Raw genomic sequence first — 7,761 nt, forward strand, 5'->3', positions numbered from 1 at the left:
ACCGCCATTAATACATTATTTTATTAATGCATTCACGAGCTGCAACCAAACGGCACTCGTAATTTCATGATGAAAGAGTCGTAATTTAAACTGTGTTTTTATTTCAGAATAAGCTGATATTACTAACCTATGTATGTTTTATTTTGTATCTTTAGTCATTGTAAGATTGTTGAGTGACTTGGCATGGCAAAAGGTTCCGAACTTCTAAGCAAAAAGTCGTCCCGCTCGATCCCCCGTCGTCTTCTGGTGCTATCTTATTACGAAGTCCGATTTTAAACACAGAGAGAAGAAACACTGAAAAAAAACATGAACGGACCTTTAACAGAATAAGCTACGCTCAAGCGCCGAGAGGTCGTTTGATCTTCAATATTCATTACTATAATTCATTGTATTGTCTCCATCCAGGAACGAATTAGCCAAAAACAAAATTAAAATACTCAACTCGGAGATTGGAGTGAACACTGCAGTACTTTACTAATTATGTTCCTATTGCAGGTGGTATAGCTTCGCCTTTCTCCCATCTTTCAAATGAATTTCCCGGTGAGTTATAGATGGACCTAAAGTACAGTTTAAGTGGAATTTTGAATATGGTCTAACTTGGTATTTTCCACATATGAAGATCATTATCAAAAGTGAAAAAAGTGCTAAACACCTGAACTAATCTTAGGACACACTAAGAACTGAAGTACGAAGTAATGTTTGCTGTATTATTAGATTAGGATATACAGATTATCAAAGATCTGTAATAAAACAAAACTGCAGACTCTACCATTGATGCTGAAAACACTTTATTCAGTTATAAATTCGGTAATTGATTCCGGAGTGATGAATATATGATATTGATGTGATATTCGTGTAACTAGCGAATCGGTACATAGTTATAAACGTATCAAATACCAACACACACTTACACTCTATATTCATGGTCCTGACAGTAGAATGAACAAATTTAAATTTGACAGAGGCTGTGAGTGCTATCACTGATCTGGAATACGTTGCTGGCACCATGCATTTCTAAATTCAGGTCGATGGACGCTGAACATAACATAACCTTAAGGGGACATGCTACTGGAAATGTTACACTCTTACCTTCCACCGATTTTTGAACAGATTCAGTGGTGAGACCCTTGGGACCAAACTGCTGAGGTCATCGCTCCCTAGGCTTACACACTATTTAATCTAACTTAAACTTAGGCTAAGGAGAAAACACACCTCGAAGGAGGACTCGAACTTCCGACGGTACCCACAGATTAACGTGGCCTCCGAAAAAAGTGCACGTTGGAATTTTTCGAACATGCAGATAACTGCCTTAAATGGGAGAATCTAAATGTGGCAGAAAGAAACTTAAAGAGAGAGGACAGTACTCAGAACGTCTGATACTTTTCTGCAGGAAATTCCAGTTATTCAAGTTTCGAGATCCTCCCTCAGCTCATGATGTCGCAAAATACTCATTGAAGACATGCCCAGAAACGAAAAGTTCGTAATGGTGGAGATCACTTAACGCAATATATGCCCCTTTCTACAGTGCTCTTCGTGGTAATTCCAGTACCTTGAAGGAGTCATCAGAGAGCAATGAAATCTATCCCACGTATGATCTGTAGTGACCTCTTAAATGTACAGAGAAATAAATAGTTTTGAGAACTCAAAATCAGTATCTTTAAAGGCTGCGTAAGTTTCAGAAAAAAACTCAGGTAAAACAGATTTTCATGTATTTATTAAGAGTGGAATTCCAGACAGCGTCTATCCGTGTCTTGAATCAAATATGTTGGCTACAGCAAAAGGGTCACGACCTTTTCTCAAACCAAAGAAATCTTGGACATTTATAGAGAAGCGGAAATGTGCAAATGAGCGAAGGAGGAGCTAACGTCGTACAACAGGCGAATTCTTCAGCATTCCTTTCAAAATATCGACTGTTGCCCACATGTCATGCTACGTTCTTCTTCCTTTCTTCTTACGGATTATCTGCGACTGACGCCTCTCCTCCTCCCCCAGTCGACATTTTCTTCTGTCTTGACTTTCTGCAACATTCATATTTCTTGCCTGCATTGTCTCCTCCACATCACTTTTCCAGTTGTATCGTGGGCGACCCCTTTTCTCCGCTAGGATGGTATCCATCGTAGTATCCTATTTGGTATCCTATCTTCAGTCGTCCTATTCACATGGCCAAAGTATATCAGCTGTTTTTGTTGGATATCGTCACTGATATCACTCTCTATTTTCATCCTTCGTCAAATTCCGTAATTTCTTATCCTATCCATCCTAGTACAGCTTGAGCTCTTCATCTTAAGTAATCCGCAGTGGCAAGCTTTCTTTTCTTTTCGTTTTATTTTTTTTTTTTTTGTTAAAAAAAAAAGGCTTCTGCTCCGTACAAAGCCAAACTGTGGAGAGTAGTTTTATACATTCTCGTCTTCTTTGTTCTTATCTTTTCGTTCATTGCCCTTGTTACAGCTCGTCCTTTATTAATTCTACCAGTGATTTAATCATTGCTTGGTTCCTGTTTATTAAATAATACCCCAAGATATTTTGCCTATTTTAAACTCTCAGTTATACGACTGGATTAATGATTTCCTGTCGGAGAGGTCACAGTTCGCAGTAATTGACGAAAAGTCGTCGAGTAAAACAGAACATATTTCTGGTGTTCCTAGCAGCAGTGTTATAGGCCCTCTGCTGTTTTTTATCCTTGTAAATGATTTAGGAGACAATCTAAGCAGCTGTCTTGGTTGTTTGCAGATGATGCCGTCGTTTATCGTCTAGTAAAGACATCAGAAGGTCAAAAGCAATTGCAAGACGTTTTAGGTAGGATATCTGTATTGTACGAAAATTGGCAGTCGACCCTAGATAATGAAGAATGTGAGGTCATCCACATGAGTGCTAAAAGGAATCCATTAAACTTCACTTACACAATAAATCAATCAAATGTGGTGACTGCAATTCAACTACATACCTAGGAATTACAATTACGAACAACTTAAATTGGAAAGAACACGCTGAAACTGTTGTGGAAAAGGCGAACAAAAGAGTGTGTTTTATTGGCAGAACACTTAGAGAAGATGTGTTGTGTACATAGTTCCGTGTAGTCAGCGCGTACACAACTTTCCCACTAGAGTGCGCCCCGCTAAGCACAACAGCGCAGGCGCAGTGCTTGTCCGTCTCCCCACTACGAGATGGCGCTGCCTTAGAGAAGGACCAAATTCTGCTTCCACCGGTCCGCATATTAATATGTAACACAGCCAATGAGATTTCTGCCAACGTAGAACCTTTTCTCCTTGCGGATCACACTCGCCAAGTGATACCTGAACGCGCGAGGTATTATAACGAGTGTACAGACCTCCGATTAGTCAGTCTGCATTTGTCTCTACCAGTCTGCATTAGTCTGTACCTGACTATAGTCAAGTTTTCAGTCTGAGCCTAATAAGATTACCATATTCCTGTACATAGCCGTGAAGATAAATGTATAGACACTTTTGTCAAGTATCAGAGATATGTGAGAATAAGATTAACGTACCAAGACCAAAGGAACTTCAGATTGTCAATTGTAAACAGCATCCAGAATCAAGTTACGTAATGTCAATGCTTTTTATTATTTTAATAAATGTGTGCGAAAATCAATCAAGTTCTGTTTAAAGTTGGTCACCGTCAATCTGCTACTCTAAGCGTGCAAGAGGCATTTCTATCGTCTGACCTAACGGCAGAAGATAAACGCGCCACGATAAGACCACGAGACATATTGCTGACACTCACCTACTTCGTTAGAGCGACAAGTCAAATAATCTGATGGTGTGTGTACCGAAGGTCTTACAGTACGCACACCACAAGATGCAACATATCTGCTAAAGAGATTGCCTACATTACGCTTGTCCGTCCTCTTTTGGAGTACTGCTGTGCAGTGTAGGATCCTTACAAAATAGGATTAATGGAGTACATCGAGAAGGGAGGCACGTTTTGTGCTATCGAGAAATAGAGAAGAGAGTGTCACGGACATGATAGAGGATTTTGGGTGGAAATCATTAAGCCAGAGGCGTTTTTCCTTGTGGCGGGATCTCCTCACGAAATTTCAGTTAACAACTTTCTCCTCCGAATGCGAAAATATTTTGTTGGCGCCGACCTACATAGGGGAAAACGACCATCACAATAAAGTAAGGGATAACAGAGTTCACAATGGAAGATATAAGTGTTTTTTTTTTGTTTTTTTTTCGTGCGTGCTGTTCAAGAGTGGAATAACAGAATTTGTATGAAGGTGGTTCAAAAATGTTCAAATGTGTGTGAAATCTTATGAGACTTAACTGCTAAGGCCATCAGTCCCTAAGCTTACACACTACTTAACCTAAATTATCCTAAGGACAAACACATACACCCATGCCCGAGGGAGGACTCGAACCTCCGCCGGGACCAGCGGCACAGTCCATGACTGCAGCGCCCTAGACCGCTCGGCCAATACCGCGCGGCGAAGGTGGTTCGATGAACCCTCTGCCAGGCACTTAAGTATGATTTACAGAGTAGCCATATAGATGTGAATATCGTGCTCGCGAACCCTGTTGTTGTGGTCTTCAGTCCTGAGACTGGTTTGATGCAGCTCTCCATGCTACTCTATCCTGTGCAAGCTTCTTCAGCTCCCAGTACCTACTGCAACCTACATCCTTCTGAATCTGCTTAGTGTATTCATCTCTTGGTCTCCCCCTGCGATTTTTACCCTCCACGCTGCCCTCCAATGCTAAATTTGTGATCCCTTGATGCCTCAAAACATGTCCTACCAACCGATCCCTTCTTCTAGTCAAGTTGTGCCACAAACTTCTCTTCTCCCCAATTCTATTCAATACCTCCTCATTAGTTACGTGATCTACCCACCTTATCTTCAGCATTCTTCTGTAGCACCACATTTCGAAAGCTTCTATTCTCTTCTTGTCCAAACTGGTTATCGTCCATGTTTCACTTCCATACATGGCTACACTCCATACAAATACTTTCAGAAACGACTTCCTGACACTTAAATCTATACTCGATGTTAACAAATTTCTCTTCTTCAGAAACGATTTCCTTGCCATTGCCAGTCTACATTTTATATCCTCTCTACTTCGACCATCATCAGTTATTTTACTCCCTAAATAGCAAAACTCCTTTACTACTTTAAGTGTCTCATTTCCTAATCTATTCCCCTCAGCATCACCCAATTTAATTTGACTACATTCCATTATCCTCGTTTTGCTTTTGTTGATGCTCATCTTATATCCTCCTTTCAAGACACTGTCCATTCCGTTCAACTGCTCTTCCAAGTCCTTTGCTGTCTCTGACAGAATTACAATGTCATCGGCGAACCTCAAAGTTTTTAATTCTTCTCCATGAATTTTAGTACCTACTCCGAATTTTTCTTTTGTTTCCTTTACTGCTTGCTCAATATACAGATTGAATAACATCGGGGAGAGGCTACAACCCTGTCTCACTCCTTTCCCAACCACTGCTTCACTTTCATGCCCCTCGACTCTTATAACTGCCATCTGGTTTCTGTACAAATTGTAAATAGCCTTTCGCTCCCTGTATTTTACCCCTGCCACCTTCAGAATTTGAGAGTATTCCAGTTAACGTTGTCAAAAGCTTTCTCTAAGTCTACAAATGCTACAAACGTAGGTTTGCCTTTTCTTAATCTTTCTTCTAAGATAAGTCGTAAGGTTAGTATTGCCTCACGTGTTCCAACATTTATACGGACCTTATCAGCCCCAAAAAACACGAAGGGAGCTCCATGAGCTGGAAATTGCACGGCGAGCTGGAATTGCAAAACCACACAACAGTGATGAAAATGCCCGAAACAGGAAAACGTGTTGCTGAAGCCAAATAAACCTGGATTATGGAGCAACGCAAGACAGTCATTTGGTCTGTTGAATTTTGTGTCACACTGTTTCCATCTGCTGGCTGAGTTTATGTCCCAAATGGACGGGTGTTAGGTGATGATCTGGACGGCCATATCATGATATTCCGCGAGCCCCAATGCTACCTTGGCGCTTCAGTCTGGAACCGCGCGACCGCTACGGTCGCAGGTCCGAATCCTGCCTCGGGTATGGATGTGTGTGATGTCCTTAAGTTAGTTAGGTTTAAGTAGTTCTAAGCTCTAGGGGACTGATGACCTCAGAAGTTAAGTCCCATAGTACTCAGAGCCAATGCTACCTTGCAAGGTCACCTAACTGCCAAGGATTATGGGACCATTTTGGACAGTCAGGTCCATCCTATGATACATTGCTTATTCCCCAATGGTTACGCTGCGTTCGAAGGCGATAGGACCCCTGCTCACACAGCGCCAAATGACTCAAATGGCTCTGGGCACTATGGGACTTAACATCTGAGGTCGTAAGTCCCCTAGAACTTAGAACTACTTAAACCTAACTAACCTAAGTACATCACACACATCCGTGCCCGAGGCAGGATCCGAACCTGCGACCGTAGCGGTCGCGCGGTTCCAGACTGAAGCTCCTAGAACCGCTCGGCCACCAGCCGCCGGCACATAGCACCATCCACGTCTAGTTTTTTTGAGCGCAAGAGCGAATTGGTGCCTCTCTGTTAGCCAATACACTCACCAGATTTGAGACTACCTGTGAAGAATATCGAGGAGGGGCAGTGCTTGAGTTAGCCTTGTTAGAAAGAGAAATCGTATGTGAAGTATTTGAACGGGCTTTCAATTAGCGTCTTTTGAAGGAAGGCGACATGGGCAGCAACGTGATATCGCATTCGCTGCACAGAGGACAGGGGCAGGAGAAGTCATGGGAGGCGGTAGGGCCAGACTGAAGGGACGGAGGAGCGGCGAGGTAGAGGGAGCCGCCTCCTTAAGCAGTTTATGTCCCATCAGCGTCGGCTTACAGCTCCGCCGGACGCCGGGCGCCGGCTTTTATTTCACACGGCCATTCCCTTTGGTAGCCGGACACTCGCCGCAATTGGCACTAACTTTTATTACCTCCCAGACAGAACCCAAGCCCTCCCGCACGACCTTGCAGAGAGGAAGGGGGGCCAACGTAGCTGCATGATTCACGCTGCTATAAAATAAAATATATATTCCCTCGCAATTGGCACCCGGATTTATGCTCTAATCAATTTCGTTACAAGGAAGCAACGGTCAGTTCGCAGCTTGCCGAATTGCCCGTCTGCGAGAGGTCGCATTCTCCTCGCCGTACTGAGGTACGAGGCGCACGCAGAGAGTAAGTTTCCCGATGTTGTTTCCTTCAAAGTAGACGTATTTATCCGGGAAAGTAGCGCATGCGCAACAGATCTATGACGTGACAATCAAATGGCAGCCGGACATGTCCCGCCTATTGTCAGTACCGCGGCAGCAGTGCCCTGAAATGGCATCTCTTATTCGTACATCCGCCGTGTGTAAGGTTCGTTCAGTGATAAGGTCCCGAGTTCGAGTCTCGGCCCGGTACACAGTTTTAAACTGCCAGGAAGTTTCAAATCCGCTCACACTCCGCTGTAGAGTGAAAAATTCATCCTGGAAACATCCCCCAGGCTGTGGCTATGCCATGTCTCCACAATATCCTTTCTTCCGGTGGTGCTGGTCCTGCAAGTTTCGCAAGAGAGCTTCTGTGAAGTTTGGAAAGTAGGAGACGAGGTACTCGCGGAAGTGGAATTGTGAGGACGGGTCGTGAGTCGTGCTTGGGTAGCTTAGTTCTTAGTTGGTACAGCGATTCGGGGGTAACTCGCAAAGCTACCGCCTTCTTAGCTCAGTGGTAGAGCACTGGTCTTCTAAATCAGGGGTCGTGAGTTCGACCCTCAAAGAAGGTA

The 7,761-nt window shown here is 43.3% G+C and overlaps 1 non-coding gene across 1 annotated transcript; it reads left to right on the top strand.

Moving 5' to 3' along the window:
- Positions 1-7,689: 7,689 nt before the first annotated feature.
- Positions 7,690-7,761, top strand: Trnar-ucu. Its single transcript has one exon. It is a non-coding gene; the product is annotated as a tRNA-Arg (tRNA).

Source organism: Schistocerca americana, chromosome 5, assembly GCF_021461395.2.
Source record: "Schistocerca americana isolate TAMUIC-IGC-003095 chromosome 5, iqSchAmer2.1, whole genome shotgun sequence".
NCBI classification, from domain to species: Eukaryota; Metazoa; Arthropoda; class Insecta; order Orthoptera; family Acrididae; genus Schistocerca; species Schistocerca americana.